General features: G+C 36.8%; 1 pseudogene; it reads left to right on the top strand.

Annotated features, from left to right (window-relative positions):
• The first annotated feature begins 352 nt into the window (after positions 1 to 352).
• LOC118023316 lies at positions 353 to 960 on the top strand (annotated as a pseudogene).
• The last annotated feature ends 18,730 nt before the right edge of the window (positions 961 to 19,690 follow it).

Here is a 19,690-nt window from a genome sequence, read left to right as displayed (position 1 = left end):
GTTTAAGTCTCAAAAGCCAAGACTCAAACTCAGGTCTTTCTGGCTGCAAAGTTAATGTTCTTTCCATTACATCATGCTGCTGCATACCACCTGCTTTGCTAAATTAAGAAGAACCCTCCTGCAACTTTTCTAATTATAAAATTTACAAGATGGTTCTATAAATGTAAAACCCCTTCCATCCCATCGTCTTATTCCCTGCAGATGATCACGTTCGTTCTTTTATTCATAATGTAGAGGTGAATCCTCATTAACACTACGCCTTTGTCTCTTCCTATCCTCCCTTCCGTCCCTAGAGTCACACAGAGAGAAGTGACCCTCCTGTGCCAGGTGACAAATTTTCCAGGCTAGAACCATGATCCAATCTGTCCATAACCTCCTGGAGAAGCCTCCACCCCTGGGAAAAGCTGCTTTGACTCAAAGCCTAGACTGGCCATATTTTGGCATTATCTTAGGGTGGAGCTGGTTCCTCCGATTCCTGCTGAGATCCCTAGAGATATTCAGAGCTGTAAAAAAAATCATCGCTGGTGCTCAAATTGGCAGTTTCAAACAGCTCACAGTTAAGGAAGCTGTGCTGAATGGTTTGGTGGCCTCTGACGTGTGGATGTGGTTTTGTGTCAGCAAGATCATAGGCATGCATGGCATAATCGGCTATAATGTTTGAAGCCCAATCATTAACAACTGATTATATTTGATTTATTATTTGAGTGTTCTTAGACCATGTGTGACTAGACTGTTATCTGAATAAAATAATGTGTCAAAATCAATGTTTTCTCTATCAAACACTACAATGGAAGGTCACAATTTCTTCTGATATTAAGTTGAGTTATCCTTTGCTTGGATACATTAATATAGCTCTAAATGCATGTCTTTGTTTAGCTTGAAATTGGAAAGGATATATGTAAATATATCAACCTGGTACATGTATATACAAAGATAACATTTTAGTTTGAAGGTTTGAAATATATAATATTGAAGCTTAATTTACAGAAAAGTTGAGGCAAAAGACTTGAGAAAACTGGAACTTGCCATAGTGGGAGAAATAGTAAGACCATGTGCCAAAGTGATATAGTTAAATCATGTCAGTGGTCATGAGAAATAAAATTTGACTATTTCTCTTTGCTAAAATCAGGGAAAGATCCCTTTGTTAACAGCTATGCCTATAAATACTGCGGTACTTCTTGTCAACTTGAATATAGCCTCCCCAAGAAAGAATAGCAGGGTGGTGTTCTAAATATGTATCTTTGTAACAACTTTAACAGTAGGACTGAATGAATGAGAGCCACGACCTACATTTAAGTCTCTTTGATATGTGTTATATCATTAATCTGTCCAATTTTATGATTTTTAGAAACTATCTTTGCAAAATAAAATATCCTACAGATATTTAAACAGGGTTATAACTTAGTATCGTCCATGAGTCAAAATAGCGTCTTATGTCCTGAAATAAATAAAAGTGATTGGTATCAAAAAATAAATAAATAAATAAAAGAGGTGACCCTTCTCTGTTTCAAGGTGAAAGACTCCCTTTGTGGCCCTCATTCTCATCCATTCTCCGAGGCCTTACTCCATCAATAATTCCCCCACTCTGAGCCGGATTTCATTACATACTCATTCTTTCTTATGTAACTACTTCCTGCCAATGTAATAAATGTTTTGAGGCACTTCTCACCTTAAAATACATACACACACAGCCCACCTCCACTCATCAGGTTACTCCTTGAACTACATTCCTGCTCCTCCTTCCTTCCCTTCACTATCAAGTTCCTTTCTCAATGCCTCCATTTCCTCACCATCTAATCATGCAAAAGAAATCTTCTTGATAACTGAAGGATCCTATCCAACAGCCTGTTCTCACTTTCCATCTTCCTCAGACTCTCTGCAGCAAGCCACTACCAACAATTCCTGTTGCTTCAGATGATCTGCTCCCCTGATGTTTTATAATGCTGTTCACTCTCACATCGACCTCTCATTCTCTGGTTCTCTTTCTCTTTCTGACCCTAAATGTAAGTACTCCCTTTGGTTGTGTGCACTACCCACTTCTCTTCTCTCTACCCTTTCTCTTTTGAGAATTTTATTAATCTTTTCTATCCATCTTCAGTCCTGACTTGCTCCAGTGCACATTTCCAACTGCCTAGTGGACATTTCCATCTACTGTCCTACTGACATCCCAAACTCAGTATACTCAAAATATAGGCATCTTTCCTTTTCATCCATATCCATTTATTATATTGTAATTACTAGTCTCTCAATCATTGTGGGGAAAAAATTGCAAATGTCTTATGCTACAGAAACCAAATATTAGTCATGGGAGGTACAATATTTATTAGGACTTAATTTATTTTGTTTAAAAAAGGAGTTTTCAAAATTAATGCATACTTTTCTGAAGTAATTAATTCTAAAGTATTACTATCTTCAGTATTATTATAATTATCTAAAGTATTATTAAAGAATAATCCAAAAATACAAAATAGTATATTATATACAGCAAAAGCTGTACCTACAATTCCCTTTCTTTTTTTCTTTTTCTTTTTTTTTTTGTGGCTGACACCATGCATTTATTTATTTTTTTTTTGAAGATTTTTTTTTGTTATGTTAATCCCCATACATTACATCATTAGTTTTAGATGTAGTGTTCCATGATTCATTGTTTGTGCATAACACCCAGTGCTCCATGCAGAACGTGCCCTCCTCAATACCCATCACCAGGCTAACCCATCCCCTCACCCCCCTTCTCTCTAGAACCCTCAGTTTGTTTTTCAGAGTCCATCATCTCTCATAGTTCGACTACCCCTCCAATTTCCACCCCCCTTCATTCTTCCCCTCCTGCTATCTTCTTCTTCTACTTTTTTTTCCTTAACATATATTGCATTATTTGTTTCAGAGGTACAGATCTGAGATTCAACAGTCTTGCACAATTCACAGCACTTACCAGAGCACATACCCTCCTCAGTGTCTATCACCCAGTCACCCCATTCCTCCCACCCCACCCCCACTCTAGCAACCCTCAGTTTGTTTCCTGAGATTAAGAATTCCTCATATCAGTGAGGTCATATGATACATGTCTTTCTCTGATTGACTTCTTTCACTCAGCATAACACCCTCCAGTTCCATCCATGTCGTTGCAAATGGCAAGATCTCATTCTTTTTGATGGCTGCATAATATTCCATTGTGTATATATACCACAGCTTCTTTATCCATTCATCTGTCGATGGACATCTTGGCTCTTTCCACAGTCTGGCTATTGTGGACATTGCTGCTATAAACATCGGGGTGCACGTACCCTTTCAGATCCCTACTTTTGTATCTTTGGAGTAAATACCCAGTAGTGCAATTGCTGGATCGTATGGTAGCTCTATTTTCAACTTTTTGAGGAACCTCCATACTGTTTTCCAGAGTGGCTGCACCAGCTTGCATTCCCACCAACAGTGTAGGAGGGTTCCCCTTTCTCCGCATCCCTGCCAACATCTGTCATTTCCTGACTTGTTAATTTGAGCCATTCTGACTGGTGTGAGGTGGTATCTCATTGAGGTTTTGATTTGGATTTCCCTGATGCCGAGCGATATTGAGCTCTTTTTCATGTGTCTGTTGGCCATTTGGATGTCTTCTTTGGAAAAATGTCTTCTGCCCATTTCTTGATTGGATCATTTGTTCTTTGGGTGTTGAGTTTAGGAAGTTCTTTACAGATTTTGGATACTAGCCCTTTATCTGTAGTGTCACTTGCAAATATCTTCTCCCATTCTGTCAGTTGTCTTTTGGTTTTGTTGACTGTTTCCTTTGCTTTGCAAAAGCTTTTTATCTTGATGAAGTCCCAATAGTTCATTTTTGCCCTTGCTTCCCTTGCCTTTGGCGATGTTTCTAGGAAGAAGGTGCTGCGGCTGAGGTCAAAGAGGTTGCTGTCTGTGTTCTCCTTTAGGATTTTGATGGACTCCTGTCTCACATTGAGGTCTTTCAACCATTTGGAGTCTATTTTTGTGTGTGGTGTAAGGAAATGGTCCAGTTTCATTCTTCTGCATGTGGCTATCCAATTTTCCCAACACCATTTGTTGAAGAGACTGTCTTTTTTCCACTGGACATTCTTTCCTGCTTTGTCAAAGATTAGTTGACCATAGAGTTGAGGGTCCATCTCTGGGCTCTCTATTCTGTTCCATTGATCTATGTGTCTGTTTTTGTGCCAGTACCATACTGTCTTGATGATGACAGCTTTGTAATAGAGCTGGAAGTCCGGAATTGTGATGCCGCCAGCTTTGCTTTTCTTTTTCAACATTCCTCTGGCTATTCGGGGTCTTTTCTGGTTCCATACAAATTTTAGATGATTTGTTCCATTTCTTTGAAAAAAGTGGATGGTATTTTGATGGGGATTGCATTGAATGTGTAGATTGCTCTAGGTAGCATTGACATCTTCACCATATTTGTTCTTCCAATCCATGAGCATGGAACATTTTTCCATTTCTTTGTGTCTTCCTCAATTTCTTTCATGAGTATTTTATAGTTTTCTGAGTACAGATCCTTTGCCTCTTTGGGTAGATTTATTCCTAGGTATCTTATGGTTTTGGGTGTAATTGTAAATGGGATCAACTCCTTAATTTCTCTTTCTTCTGTCTTGTTGGTGGTGTATAGGAATGCCACTGACTTCTGTGCATTGATTTTATATCCTGCCACTTTACTGAATTCCTGTATGAGTTCTAGCAGTTTTGGGGTGGAGTCTTTTGGGTTTTCCACATGAAGTATCATATCATCTGCAAAGAGTGAGAATTTGACTTCTTCTTTGCCAATTTGGATGCCTTTTATTTCTTTTTGTTGTCTGATTGCTGTGGCTAGGACTTCTAATACTATGTTGAATAGCAGTGGTGATAGTGGACATCCCTGCCGCGTTCCTGACCTTAGGGGGAGAGCTCTCAGTTTTTCCCCATTGAGAATGATATTTGCTGTAGGTTTTTCATAGATGGCTTTTATGATATTGAGGTATGTACCCTCTATCCCTATATTCTGAAGAGTTTTGATCAAGAAAGAATGCTGTACTTTGTCAAATGCTTTTTCTGCATCTATTGAGAGGATCATATGATTCTTGTTCTTTCTTTTGTTAATGTATTGTATCACGTTGATTTATTTGTGAATGTTGAACCAGCCTTGCAGCCCAGGGATAAATCCCACTTGGTTGTGGTGAATAATCCTTTTAATGTACTGTTGGATCCTATTGACTAGTATTTTGGTGGGAATTTTTGCATCCATGTTCATCAGGGATATTGGTCTGTAGTTCTCCTTTTTGATGGGGTCTTTGTCTGCTTTTGGGATCAAGGTAATGGTGGCCTCATAAAATGAGCTTGGAAGTTTTCCTTCCATTTCTATTTTTTGGAACAGTTTCAGAAGAATAGGTATTAGTTCTTCTTGAAATGTTTGGTAGAATTCCCCTGGGAAGCCATCTGGCCCTGGGCTTTTGTTTGTTGGGAGATTTTTGAGGACTGCTTCAATTTCCTTAGTGGTTATAGGTCTGTTCAGGTTTTCTATTTCTTCCTGGTTCAGTTTTGGTAGTTGATACATCTCTACGAATGCATCCATTTCTTCCAGGCTATCTAGTTTGCTGGTATAGAGTTGCTCATAATATGTTCTTATAATTGTTTGTATTTCTTTGGTGTTGGTTGTGATCTCTCCTCTTTCATTCATGATTTTGTTGATTTCGGTCCTTTCTCTTTTCTTTTTGATAAGTCTGGCCAGGGGTTTATCAATCTTGTTAATTCTTTCAAAGAACCAGCTCCTAGTTTCGTTGATCTGTTCTACTGTTCTTTTGGTTTCTATTTCATTGATTTCTGCTCTGATCTTTATGATTTCTCTTCTCCTGCTGGGTTTAGGCTTTATTTGCTGTTCTTTCTCCAGCTCCTTTAGGTGGAGGGTTAGGTTGTGTACTTGAGACCTTTCTTGTTTCTTGAGAAAGGCTTGTATTGCTATATACTTTCCTCTTAGGACTGCCTTTGCTGCATACAAAAGATTTTGAATAGTTGTGTTTTCATTTTCATTGGTTTCCATGAATTTTTTTAATTCTTCTTTAATTTTCTGGTTGACCCATTCATTCTTTAGTAGGATGCTCTTTACCCTCCATGTATTTGAGTTCTTTCTGACTTTCCTCTTGTGATTGAGTTCTAGTTTCAAAGCATTGTGGTCTGAAAATAGGCAGGGAATGATCCCAGTCTTTTGGTACCGGTTGAGACCTGATTTATGATCTAGGATGTGATCTATTCTGGAGAGTGTTCCATGGGCACTAGAGAAGAATGCGTATTCTGTTGCTTTGGGATGGAATGTTCTGAATATGTCTGTGAAGTCCATTTGGTCCAGTGTGTCATTTAAAGTCTTTATTTCCTTGTTGATCTTTTGCTTAGATGATCTGTCCATTTCAGTGAGGGGGGTGTTAAAGTCCCCCACTATTATTGTATTGTTGTTGATGTGTTTCTTTGCTTTTGTTATTAATTGCCTTATATAATTGGCTGCTCCCATGTTAGGGGCATAGATATTTACAATTGTTAGATCTTCTTGTTGGATAGACCCTTTCAGGAGGATATAATGTCCTTCCTCATCTCTTATTACAGTCTTTGGTTTAAAATCTAATTTGTCTGATATAAGGATTGCCACCCCAGCTTTCTTTTGGTGTCCATTTGCATGGTAAATGGTTTTTCACCCCCTCACTTTAAATCTGGGGGTGTCTTTGGGTCTAAAATGAGTCTCTTGCAGACAGCATATCGATGGGTCTTGTTTTTTAATCCAATCTGATAGCCCGTGTCTTTTGATTGGGGCATTTAGCCCATTTACATTCAGGGTAACTATTGAAAGATAGGAATTTAGTGCCATTGTATTGCCTGTAAGGTGACTGTTACTGTATATTGTCTGTGTTTCTTTCTGGTCTATGTTGCTTTCAGGCTCTCTCTTTGCTTAGAGGACCCCTTTCAAGATTTCTTGTAGGGCTGGTTTTGTGTTTGCAAATTCCTTTAGTTTTTGTTTGTCCTGGAAGCTTTTTATCTCTCCTTCAATTTTCAATGACAGCCTAGCTGGATAGAGTATTCTTGGCTGCATATTTTTCTCATTTAGTGCTCTGAATATATCCTGCCAGTCCTTTCTGGCCTGCCAGGTCTCTGTGGATAGGTCTGTTGCCAATCTAATGTTTCTACCCTTGTAGGTTACATATCTCTTCTCCCGAGCTGCTCTCAGGATTTTCTCTTTGTCTCTGAGACTTGTAAGTTTTACTATTAGATGTCGGGGTGTTGACCTATTTTTATTGATTTTGAGAGGCGTTCTCTGTGCTTCCTGGATTCTGATGTCTGTTTCCTTCCCCAAATTAGGGAAGTTCTCCACTATAATTTGCTCCATTATACCTTCTGCCCCTCTCTCTCTTTCTTCTTCTGGGATCCCAATTATTCTAATGTTGTTTTGTCTTATGGTATCACTTATCTCTCGAATTCTGCCCTCGTGATCCAGTAGTTGTTTATCTCTCTTTTTCTCAGCTTCTTTATTTTCCATCATTTGGTCTTCTATATCACTGATTCTCTTTTCTGCCTCATTTATCCTAGCAGTTAGCACCTCATTAATAGCCTTTTTGATTTCTACTTGGTTAGATTTTAGTTCTTTTACTTCTCCAGAAAGGGTTTCTCTAATAACTTCCATGCTTTTTTCAAGCACAGCTAGTATCTTTAAAGTGATGATTCTGAACTCTAGATCTGACATTGTACTAATGTCCATATTGAGTAGGTCCCTGGCAGTCGGTACTACCTCTTGTTCTTTTTGTTGAGGTGATTTTTTCCATCTTGTCATTTTGTGCAGAGGAGAATAGATTAATGAGAGAACAAAATGCTAACAGGGTAACAACGTTCCCAGAAAATATACTCTAAACAAATCAGAAAAGACCTGAAGCAGTGGCAAAAGAAAGGGAAAGAGAGAAAAAAGAAAAAGAAAAAAATAAAGACAAAAACAAACAAAAACAGGAAAAAAAAACCAGAATGTGATCAAATACGATCAGGCTGGTATATAGATCAATGCCACACACTTAAAACTTAAAACAAAAGTTTTAAGACCATTTGAATTCCTCCAGTTATTATTTAAATAATTATTAATAAAATAAAATATAATTATTATTTAAATAAATAATAATTTAAAATAATTATCTCATACATTGTTGTTGGGGGCAACACCTATTAAAAATGAAAATACATATGCCCTAACAATTTCACGTACAGTATTTTGTTCTACAGATATATCTGCACAGGTTTGCAGACACACACACAAACAAAACTAGTCATTGTCACATTGCTTATAAAGCAAAAGCATTGGAAACAACTTAATGTCTACCAACAGGGAATGTATCCATGAAGGGTTATATTATGCAGTCCTTAAAAATGAATAAGGCACTTTCTTCTAACAGACCAAAATACACCCAAAATCTAGTGTGTGGCATTGGTGTATTTTGTAAGAAATAACTTCCAAAATATATTGTTAAGCCAACAAAAGTAATTTGGTGAATAATGTATATAGCATGCTACCATTTCAGTGTGCTGGAATTTTTGAGGGGCACTGATGTATATATATAAAAATCATTGCAAATGCATAGGGTATTTCTGGGTATAAGCAGAAAATATAAATGATGTCAGGGAAAGTCCAAATCAATTAGTAATAGCAATAATGTGAATGGGTTATATTATCTTAAGAAAATTCAAGGAATTTTAGGGTGAGTTAAAAAAAATTAATCCAGCTATATTCTACTCACAGGAGACACACCTAAAACAAAATCATGTAAAAAGATGAAAAGGAATGGAAATGACAACTAACTACAACATGTGACCTTGGACCAGATCCTTCACCAGAGAAAAAGTTATTATCTTTGCCAAATAACATTAGTGGAAACATTGGTGAAACTTCAATAAAATCTGTAGATTAGAGAATAACTTTATATCAATATTAATTTCCTAATTTTGATAATTGTACTTTTTGTCCTTGCTTTTAAGAAATAAATATAAAATTATTTAGCAATAAAAGGGCAGCATGTCCACAACTTACTCTTCCAAATTTCAGGGGGAAAAAAGTGTTTGTCTTTATCCCACACATACAAGGATAAAGTGATGGTAAAATGCTAACACTTGCGGATTCTGGGTAAAGAGTATACAGTTGACATTTGAACAGCTCAGGGGCTAGGTGCACTGAAACCTTGTGCACTTGAAAATCCGTGTGTAACTTTTTTTTTTTTTTAAGATTTTATTTATTTATCTGAGAGAGAGAATGAGAGAGAGAGAGAGCACATGAGAGGGGGGAGGGTCAGAGGGAGAAGCAGACCCCCTGCTGAGCAAGGAGTCCGATGCGGGACTCGATCCCCGGACTCCAGGATCATGACCTGAGCCGAAGGCAGCCGCTTAACCAACTGAGCCACCCAGGCGCCCCATGTGTAACTTTTGACTCCCCCAAGACTCAACTACTAATAGCCTATGTTGACCAGAAGCCTTACCAATAACATAAGTAGTTGATTAACACATTATGTGTTTTGTACATTACATGTATACATACTGTATTTGTGTAATAAAGTAAGCAACAGAAAAGAAAATATTATTAAGAAAATCATAAAGAAGAGGGGCCTGGGTGACTCAGCTGTTAAGCGTCTGCCTTTGGCTCAGTTCATGATCCCAGGATCCTGGGATCGAGCCCTGTGTCAGGCTCCCTGCTCAGTGGGGAGTCTGCTTCTCCCTCTCCCACTGCCCCTGCTTGTGTTCCCTCTCTTGCTGTGTCTCTCTCTGTCAAATAAATGAATAAAATCTTTAAAAAAAATCATAAAGAAGAGAAAATACATTTAGAGTACTGTACATATATATAAAAACTCACGTATAAGTGGACCCATGCCATTCAAACCTATATTGCTCAAGGGTCAACTGTGTGGGAATATTTTGAATTCTTTTTACCACTTATCTGCAAGTCCAAAAATATTTCAAAGTAAATGTTTTAAAGGGATTAAAGAATAAAATGCTATCAAAGAGAAACCAGATATAGCACTATTAAAGTCAGACAAAATAAAACTCAAAGCAAAAAGCATCAAGCATAACAAAAAAGGGCTATTGCATAGTAATTTGAAAATACTACCTAAAAAGAAATGATGTCCCCAATCTTTTTGTACTTAGTGATATAACTTTTAAAAAATAAAACCTAATCAACAAAAAAATAAGGGAATAGACAAATCCCAATCATAGTTGAAGACTTTTAATTGATCTATCTCAGAAACTAATAGATAAAATATATAATTTTAAAAGTATGAATATGAATGGGATGCCTGGGTGGCTCAGTAGGTTAAGTGTCTGACTCTTGATTTCGGCTCAGGTCATGATCTTGGCTCAGGTCATGATCTCAGGGTCTTGAGATCAAGCCCCATATTGGGCTCTGCACTCAGCATGGAATCTGCTTAAGATTCTCTCTCCCTCTCCCTCTGCCCCTCTCACTCTCGAGCTCTCTTTCTCTCAAATAAATAAATCCTTTTTTTAAAAAGTATGAATATGGGGCACCTGGGTGACTCAGTCACTCAGATCTGCCTTCGGCTCAGGTCATGATTCCAGGGTCCTGGGATCAAGCTCCACATCAGGCTCCCTGCTCAGGGAAGAATCTTCTTCTCCCTCTCCCTCTGCTGCTCCCCTTGCTTGTGCTCTCTCTCTCTCTGTCAAATAAATAAATAAATCTTTTAAAATTTTTTAAAAATTAAAATTAAAAACTATGAATATGAAGAATTTGAATAGAAATAATTTTGAAATGAACAATGAAAAAACTATACAGAACATAGAATACTACATCTCATATGGAATACAGCAAAACAATACTCAAGGTACAGTTATAAGAAAATTAAAAAGCTTAAAAATAAGTGAATTTGGCATATAATTTTAAAAGCTAGAAAACAAATAATAAGACAAATCTAAAATACAAAAGATAAAGAACTAAATAAATATAAATGTAGAACTTACAGAAGTGGAAAATAAAAATAAATAATAGAGCAGATCAAGAAAATAAAAACAAAAGTTCATCTTTAAAAAAAATAATTAAATAGACATTTAATAGGTTTGATTAAGAAAAAGAAAAAACAGGGGCGCCTGGGTGGCTCAGTCGGTTAAGCGTCTGCCTTCGACTCAGGTCATGATCCCAGGGTCCTGGGATCGAGCCCCGCATCAGGCTCCCTGCTCAGCAGGAAGCCTGCTTCTCCCTCTCCTACTCCCCCTGCTTGTGTTCCCTCTCTCGCTGTCTCTCTCTGTCAAATAAATAAATAAAATCTTTAAAAAAAAAAAAAAAGAAAAAGAAAAAACAAAAACATAAGAAAATCATAGGGAGAAGTGGGATTAATGTTATTATTACTATTATGAAAGAATTCTAAAATAAGAAATTTGAAAATCTAGATGAAATGGATCTTTTTCTGTTCAGAAAATATAAATGATTAGAATTAATTCAAAAAGAGGTTGAAAATGTAAATAAACCAAAACCTTAGAGAAATTGAATAGGTAGTTGAAGAGCTACCACTTTTAAAAGCCCTAGACATAGATGATTTTACCAGGTTTCATCATTTGGGTTGTTTCCAGTTTCTGCTTATCACAAATAAAGGTGTTATGAACAGTCATCTACAGTTCTTCATATTAACATACACTCATATCTCTTGAGATCGAAACTTGGGCCATCTTTTTCAGTTAGCACCTTGTTTGTCTTAACAGTTAATATTTATACATAAACTCTTAAATCTTAGCTTGCCAGGGCTAGAAACCACCATTGAAAACAATTTCAAAACCACTGCAGAACCCATATGGACTTACAAAAAACTTTTTGTTTTTGTTTACTTTTTTTTTTTTTTTAAGTAGGCCCATTCCTAGTATGGGCTTGAACTCACAACCCTGAGATCAAGACCTGAGCTGAAATCAAGAGTCAGATGCTTAACTGACTGAGCTATCCAGACACCCCAGAATTTAGTTATTAAAGGAGAAAATGGATAATCCAAAAAGATGAGTTGGCGAAGAACAGATTAAAATTCATTATGAACTTAATAGAATGAGATTTGATGCATACTGATTTTAAATTACATAATAGACAAAATCACCTAAAATACTCAGAGTCACTTTACAAAATGACATTTATTATAGTTTTATCATTATTAGTCAAATAAAATTCACGAGACATACTCCTCACTTATTACAAATCAGGTTTTTTATAGGATGCTTATCCTTTAGTAACAATTTTAATTGATTCTCCTTAATTTCTCTATTTGAAAAAAATGATTAAAATCTGTTAATACTGGGGTGCCTAGGTGGCTCAGTCGTTGGGCGTCTGCCTTCGGCTCAGGTCATGATCCCAGGGTCCTGGGATCAAGCCCTGCATCGGGCTCCCTGCTCCACGGGAAGCCTGCTTCTCCTCCCACTCCCCCGGCTTGTGTTTCTGCTCTCACTATCTCTCTGTCAAATAAATAGGTAAAATCTTAAAAAAAAAAAAAATCTGGGTGCCTGGGTGGCTCAGTTGGTTAGGCGACTGCCTTCGGCTCAGGTCATGATCCTGGAGTCCCGGGATCGAGTCCCGCATCGGGCTCCCTGCTCGGCAGGGAGTCTGCTTCTCCCTCTGACCCTCCTCCCTCTCATGCTCTCTGTCTCTCATTCTCTCTCTCTCAAATAAATAAAATCTTTAAAAAAAAAAAATCTGTTAATACATAAAATTAAAACTTAGTGATTCTTTTGATTCTGATTCTGATAATCAGTACTGTCATTTTGTTCTTTCCCAAGTATTCCTTTTCCTGTCTTCACAAACTCTAGTAAAAATCAAAACAAAATAAAATATAACAAAAGTAAAACCTAGAGTTGGAAATTATATATTCAGTAAGTACTTTTTTTCTTAAGTGAAAATGTCTCACTCAAAGAGACACAGGGAGAACATCATGTGAAGATGGAGGCAGAGATTGGAGTGATGTTTCCATAAATCAAGGAATGTCTGGGATTCTTCCAGAAGCTAGAAGAGGCAAGAGGCAAGGAAGCATCCTCCCCTGGAGGTTTTATAAAAAGCATGGCCCAGCAAACACCTTGATTTCAGACCTCTAGCCTACAGAACTGTGAGAGAACAAATTTGTATTGTTTTAAACCAAAATAATAATAATAATAGTTCCATTATTATTATAATAATGTCTTGCTCAATGCAAGAACAGTGTGAAAAATTAAAGAAAAACTGCACAAAGAGAATAAATTTTGAAATATCTGTAATCAGTGATGTCAACAAAAATGGCAGAGTAAGGACCTTGAAAATTCTCTCCTCCACAAAGGCAATGAAAACACCAGCAAAAATCATCAGAATCAACTTTTCATAACTCTGGAAATCAATCAAATGCTTGCAGCCATTCAGAGTGTTTATTCCAGAAACATGGCTTGCTCTCAGCAAGAAAAGCAAGTTTTGTGGCATTTGCACTTGCCTTGTTCCCATCCCCCTTTCCCTATCTCCACAGTGAGCCTGGAAAATCAACGACCCACAATCTGGCAGCCACTTGAAGGAAAAGAGGGGTTAGAACTCCTACAAAACCCTACTCACAGAAATCTGTCTGGTGGTTCCCTGGAAATCCCCACTCAGAACGCCCTCTATTTGACCTAACTCAGAGCTCATCCAGGGCTAACAACCTTTTCCTATGGGCATTTATCAAAAAAAGCAGAGGCAATTTTTAAATTTCTTAAATTTTTAATTTTTTAGCTGCCTGGGGTGGCACATAATTATGTTAAGTGAGAGACCAAACACAAAAGGCCACATATCATATGATTCCATTTATTTATTTACCCTAATAGGTAAATCCATAAAGATAGAAAGCAGACAACTCGTTGGCAGGGGCTGGGGAGAACAGAGAATGAAGAGTGACTGCTTAATGGTTAGCGGATTTCTTTTTTGGGTGACAAAAATGTTCTAGAGTTAGTGAGGTCATGCAATTTGTGAACGTATAAAAACCACTGAATTGGACACTTTGTATAGGTAAATTTTATGGTATGTGATTTCTATCTCAATTTAATAGCAATTTTAAAATTTATATGTACCCATTATTCCAAATTTTTTAATTTAAATAAAAGGCAATTCACAAAAATAGTACTCATAATCACACAACCCAGATATAAACACTATTAATATTTAGGTCTAACTATTTCTAATCTTTCTCTACTATATCACTGCTATTACTCATTGGTTAAGAACACCCACTCCTGAACACCCACTCGCCTGGGTGACTCAGTCGGTTAAGCTTCTGACTCTTGATCTCAGCTCAGGTCTTGATCTCAGGGTGGTGAGTTCAAACCCTGCATTGGGCTCCATGCTAGTCATGGAGCCTACTAAAAACTAAACAAAACAAAACAAAAACCCCACACACTCACTCTGGATCCTCAGCCTGAGTCAGAATCTTGCCACCTACTAAATATGCAATCACGGGCAAGTTGCTTAAACCTCGCTGGATCTGTTTCCTCATCTATAAAATGGGAATATAATAATATCTACTTCAAACGGTTGTGACAATTGAGTTTAAAAATATAGAGCACATAAACATATGCCTGGCACATAAAAAGTGTTCAATATATGCTGGCTATCATTATTATTAAAAATAAAACTGTGTGAATATTCTTAAATATACATATCTTGTCATTTGTCCAATTATATTCTTAATCCCACAAAGTGGAAATCAATATACTATCAAGTATTCACAAGTTTAGAAACATGAGGAAAAACTCAAAATAAAGAAGAAAAATGGCCTTGGAAAATACAAAGGCAATCAAGGAGGGGAAGAAAGCTTTTAAAATTATAATCATATCCTCAGGGAGATGTCAGAAAATATTGGGTCCATAAAATAAAAGGGTGCTAAAATAAAATAAAATAAAATAAAATAAAAGGATGCTGTGAGAAGAAAACAATTTGTGAATAAGAAATCGCTTTGGAAATTAAAATACATGATTGCCTATACTGAAATTTAGTAGAGAGTTAGAAGGTAGGTTGAGAAAATCTCCCAGGATCAAGAACAAAAGACAATATAGAAAAAATATGAGATGTGTGTGTGTGTGTGTGAGAGAGAGAGAGAAAGAGAGAGTCAATCTGAGAAGCCTCACATTTGATTGATAAGGCTTCAGGAAAAAAAGAGAAAAAATGGAGGAGAGAAGATTATCAAAGATCCTATATAAAAAGAGGGACATTGATCTTCATTTTGAAAAGTCCCACCAAGTATCTTACAAAATGAATGAAAAGAGACATAGGCCTAGACACATCTCTACGAAATTTCAGAACCCCAAGATGAAGAAAAGATCCTAAAATCTTCCAGAGTGGGAGAAAGTATGCACCAAATTGCTTATCAGCAGCCCAAGCTTCTAAAACTCAACAGGGCAAACCTTTCAAATTTTTGAGGGAAAATTATTTTCAACTCAAACTTTCAATTAAGTATAAGAGGAGAAAATAAGGATGTCAGCAAGCATGCAAGGACTCAGAAAATCTACCCACTCCATATATAAAGGTAACTTCTTTGCAAGTTACTTGCAGGTGTTCTCCAACAAGATGAGGGAGTAATAAAGCAAAAAGGAAAATAAGAGGAATAGTAAAAGGGAAATCCTAAAATGGGATAATCCTGCAGTAATCCTAGAAATCAACCAGTCCAGATTGGAGCAAGAATATGGAGGCCTCTGAGAAGGAGTCAATGGTTTGCTATGGCCAGTTCCTACCAGCCCACAAGAGCTCACTGTAATTTTCAGGAATATTATAAGCCAGTTATTTAACATACCATTATTAAAAATTAATTTATATAGGGGCACCTGGGTGGCTCAGTGGGTTAAGGGACCAACTCTTGGTTTCAGCTGAGGTCATGATCTCAGAATCATGAGATTGAGCCCCATGTCACACTCCGAGCTCAGCAAGGAGTCTGCTTGAGATTCTCTCCCTTTCCCTCTGCCCCGCTTTCTGCTCATGTGCTCTTTCCCCTTCTCCCTTTGTCTCTCTAAAATAAATAAAGAAAATCTTTTAAAAAGTTAATTTATATAAATTTACAGTTAAATTATATTTAAAAATAGGGCGCCTGGATGGCTCAGTTGGTTAAGCGACTGCCTTCGGCTCAGGTCATGATCCTGGAGTCCTGGGATCGAGTCCCACATCAGGCTCCCTGCTCGGCAATTCCTAATTCCTAATTATCTTAACTATTATTTATGTTTTTGGAAGTTATTTATATCTATTTTATCTGTTTGGTGAAATAATATGTAATAGTGCACTATTATATATCCCTTCCCAATTCCATATTCAGTGCCATCATGTCAGTAGCTTAAATCAGCCACAATGGAAATATTTACACCAGGGAAACTGGCAAATCGGGTCTTTACTTTTTGTTTTTATTGTCTATCTAGACTTTAGAAATGTTGCATAAAATGTTAATAACACAGGCTAAACTTAAAACTGTGTCATTTCTATCTGTAGCTGTTACATTATAAATAGCAAAAAAACTGTCAAATCATAGCTGAGTTGCAACCAGAGGTTGGCTATGGATGCATGCATTTGGCAAAAATCAGCATGTTGTGAGAATCAATTGGCTATACGGAATTTACAATAAATGAGTATTTTCTGGGGTGCCTGCATGGCTCAGTCAGTTAAGCATCTGCCTCCGGCTCAGGTCATGATCCCGGGGTCCTAGGCATTGGGTTCCCTGCTCAGTGGGGAGTCTGCTTCTCCCTCACCCTCTGCTCCCCTGCCAACTCGTTTTCTCTCTCTAAAATAAATAAATAAAATCTTTTTTTTAAAAAAAAATATTTTCTATCTTATAATTTGTAAATTGTGTGCTATGTATCTCTTTCTTAAGTAAAATTCATAAATAAACATATATATAATATATATATATGGGCAAAATGGGGCTCAAAGAAATGAGACAACTGCCAAGGACACATGCTCTAATACTACCACTTCAAAGCCCGAAGTTCTCCCCTGTGACACTGAATCAGACTTTTCCTCTTTCAAAAGAGCATTTGCTCCATTATCAGTACTGGGTCACCAGTCAGTAAACAACCTTATTAAAGAGTTGAAAATTGAATGCCTTATTACTGTCATTCACATTAAGACCTAAAGGCATTTTAATAGAACAGTTTCTTAAGTCTGCAGAATGGTGGAGGAAAGAGAAGGATTGCTTTTTGTTTTTGTTTTGTTTTGTTTTGTTTTTGTCACATACATGATGGTGGGGGAGGATGAAGTGGCCAGGAGGTCCCTTCTTGGTGCCCCAAGATGGAAAAGGTGCCCATTTCTATTCCATCACAGAAAGAGAGGAGTCAGGAACTTCTCCCTTCTGAAAGTTTGTGAACACCAAGGATAAAGCCAAAACAGAAACACTCAATACACTTCTTTTCCATTCTCTTTCCACCTTCTACTCCTACTTCCCCTACCTCCATTCAGACTTAAATATTAAAATTTTTTAAAGCTCTTGAGTAAATAGCTTGATTACATTTAGTGATGTTGATAACGTAAAGTTACCAGGGACAATCTGACAATGTGTATTTCCTGGAAATATAACATAACAAAAACATCTTAGCCCTGCAGTTCTTTTACATAGACACACACACACACAGATTAAATAAATTTGGGCTTCTGCAGCTCTACTTCATTTCATTAGCATCCAGGTTCCATAAAGAGCCAGGCCATTATGGAACAGTAATAATGGCAAAATATATCTTTAAAGTTGATTTATATTGAATCCTTTAAATACACTCAATCTGATGCCCTGAATTTCAGTTACAATGAATACCAACAGCATGAATTCACAAATATATAAAGGAAGATACCAAACTTATTGAATTTACTTGTGGCATAATCACCTGTCTTTCACTCCTAATTGTTAAGAGTACGCTCTAAAAACTTGGTGTCCTATTGTTCATGCCAATGTTTGAAAAACTATTTAAGACCATAATCATGAAAGACAGTTCACAAAAGATGTATTTTTTCTTTTGATCAGATTGGTCAAATTGGCAAAGATTTTTTTAATGATAATAACTTATATAAGTATTGGAGAGGTTGAGAAGCCACAAGCTCTTAAACACTCCAGGAAGGAACATGAACTGGAAAAACTTTTTTTTTCAGTAATAATAGCTGCCACTGAGTTATTACCATGTGCGGTTTTAAAATAATATATTTTCACATTATCTCCATATAATGGATGGTGAAACTGATGCTCAAAAAGTTTAAGTAACATGCCCAAGGACACAAAGCTGGTAAAACAAACAAAAAAGAGCTAGAAGGCAATTTGGCAACAAGTATCAAATGTCTTTAAAACTTATTTTTTTTAAGAGCCAGCAATTTTCCTTGTAGTTTATCATAAAGAAATAATTAGAGAAATGTATAATTATATTTGTACAATGATGTCCACTGTAAGATTAATCATAAAAAGCAAAAGTGGAAACAACCTAAAGGTCTAACAACAGCAAAATGGCTAGTTTCAGTGTACTGTGCATAAATGCAGCAGAATACTATACAGCTGTCTAAAATGATGGTGGAACTCTATACTCATTAAAATAAAAAGTCCCATGTTAAGTGGGAAAAGCAAAATACAGAGTAGTGTATATAGTATAAGTTTTACTAAAAACAGCATAGGTATAGGTATTAAAAAGGCAAGAAGAATATTCTCCAAAATGTTCACAACAAAAATTCATGAAATCTTGATATATGCCTGGATAAAGAACATGCATAAACCTCAAAATCATTATGCTGAGTAAAAGAAGCCAGACACAAAAAAGAGTACACATTATATGATGCCTTTTACATAAAATGCAAGAGAATGCAGACTAATATATAGTGACATAAAATGACCAGTGATTACCTGAAGCCAGGAGCAGGAGAGATAGACTACACACAGGCATGAGCAAATTTGGGGGGGGGGGGGTGATGATGGAAATGTTCAGTATCTTGATTATGTGGTGTTTTCACAGGTACACAGAACTATCTAAACTCATCAAATTGTCCTTTAAAAGAATGCAACTTATTGTACATACATTATACTTCAATAAAATTAAGTTTTTAAAAAGCTTACAGGAGCTTAAGTCATATATTTTATTTATTTGTTTGTTTCAGTGATTTTTTTCCCCCAAGTTCTGTATACAGGAATTCCAGGTCACCAAATTGATTTTAAACTTAATAATAGTAACAATGACAGTGATAATTGCAGTCAACATTTATAATATTCCAGAACTATCCTATCAAAATCCCAATGGTGTTTTTGTGGAGAGAGAAAAATCCATCCTAAAATTCATTTGGAATTTCAAAGGACCCCAAATAGCCAAAACAATCTTGAAAAAGAATAACAAAATCAGAGGTTTCACATTTCCTGATTTCAAAACTTATTACCAAGCTGCCGTAGCCAAAATAGTGTGATACTATCATAAAGACAGACATGTAGAGCAATGGCATAGAATAAACAGCCCAGAAACAAACCCCTGCATACATAATCAAATGATTTTTGACAAGAGTGCCAAGACCATTCAGCACTATTCCAACAAATAGTGTTCGGAAAACCAGATGGGGCGCCTGGATGGCTCAGTTGGTGAAGAGTCCAACTCTTGGTTTCAGCTCAGGTCCTGATCTCAGGGTCCTGGAAGGGAGCCACACCTGGGGTTCTGTGCTTATCACAGAGTCTGCTTGTCCCTCTCCCTCCCCCTTCACCCCTCCCCCAACTCATGCTCTCTCTCTCTCTCT

The sequence above is a fragment of the Mirounga leonina genome, unplaced genomic scaffold (assembly GCF_011800145.1).
Source record: "Mirounga leonina isolate KUSES-001 unplaced genomic scaffold, KU_Mleo_1.0 Mir_179, whole genome shotgun sequence".
NCBI classification, from domain to species: domain Eukaryota; kingdom Metazoa; phylum Chordata; class Mammalia; order Carnivora; family Phocidae; genus Mirounga; species Mirounga leonina.
Note: the sequence above shows the minus strand (reverse complement) of the source record. Positions and strands in the feature narration are given on the sequence as shown.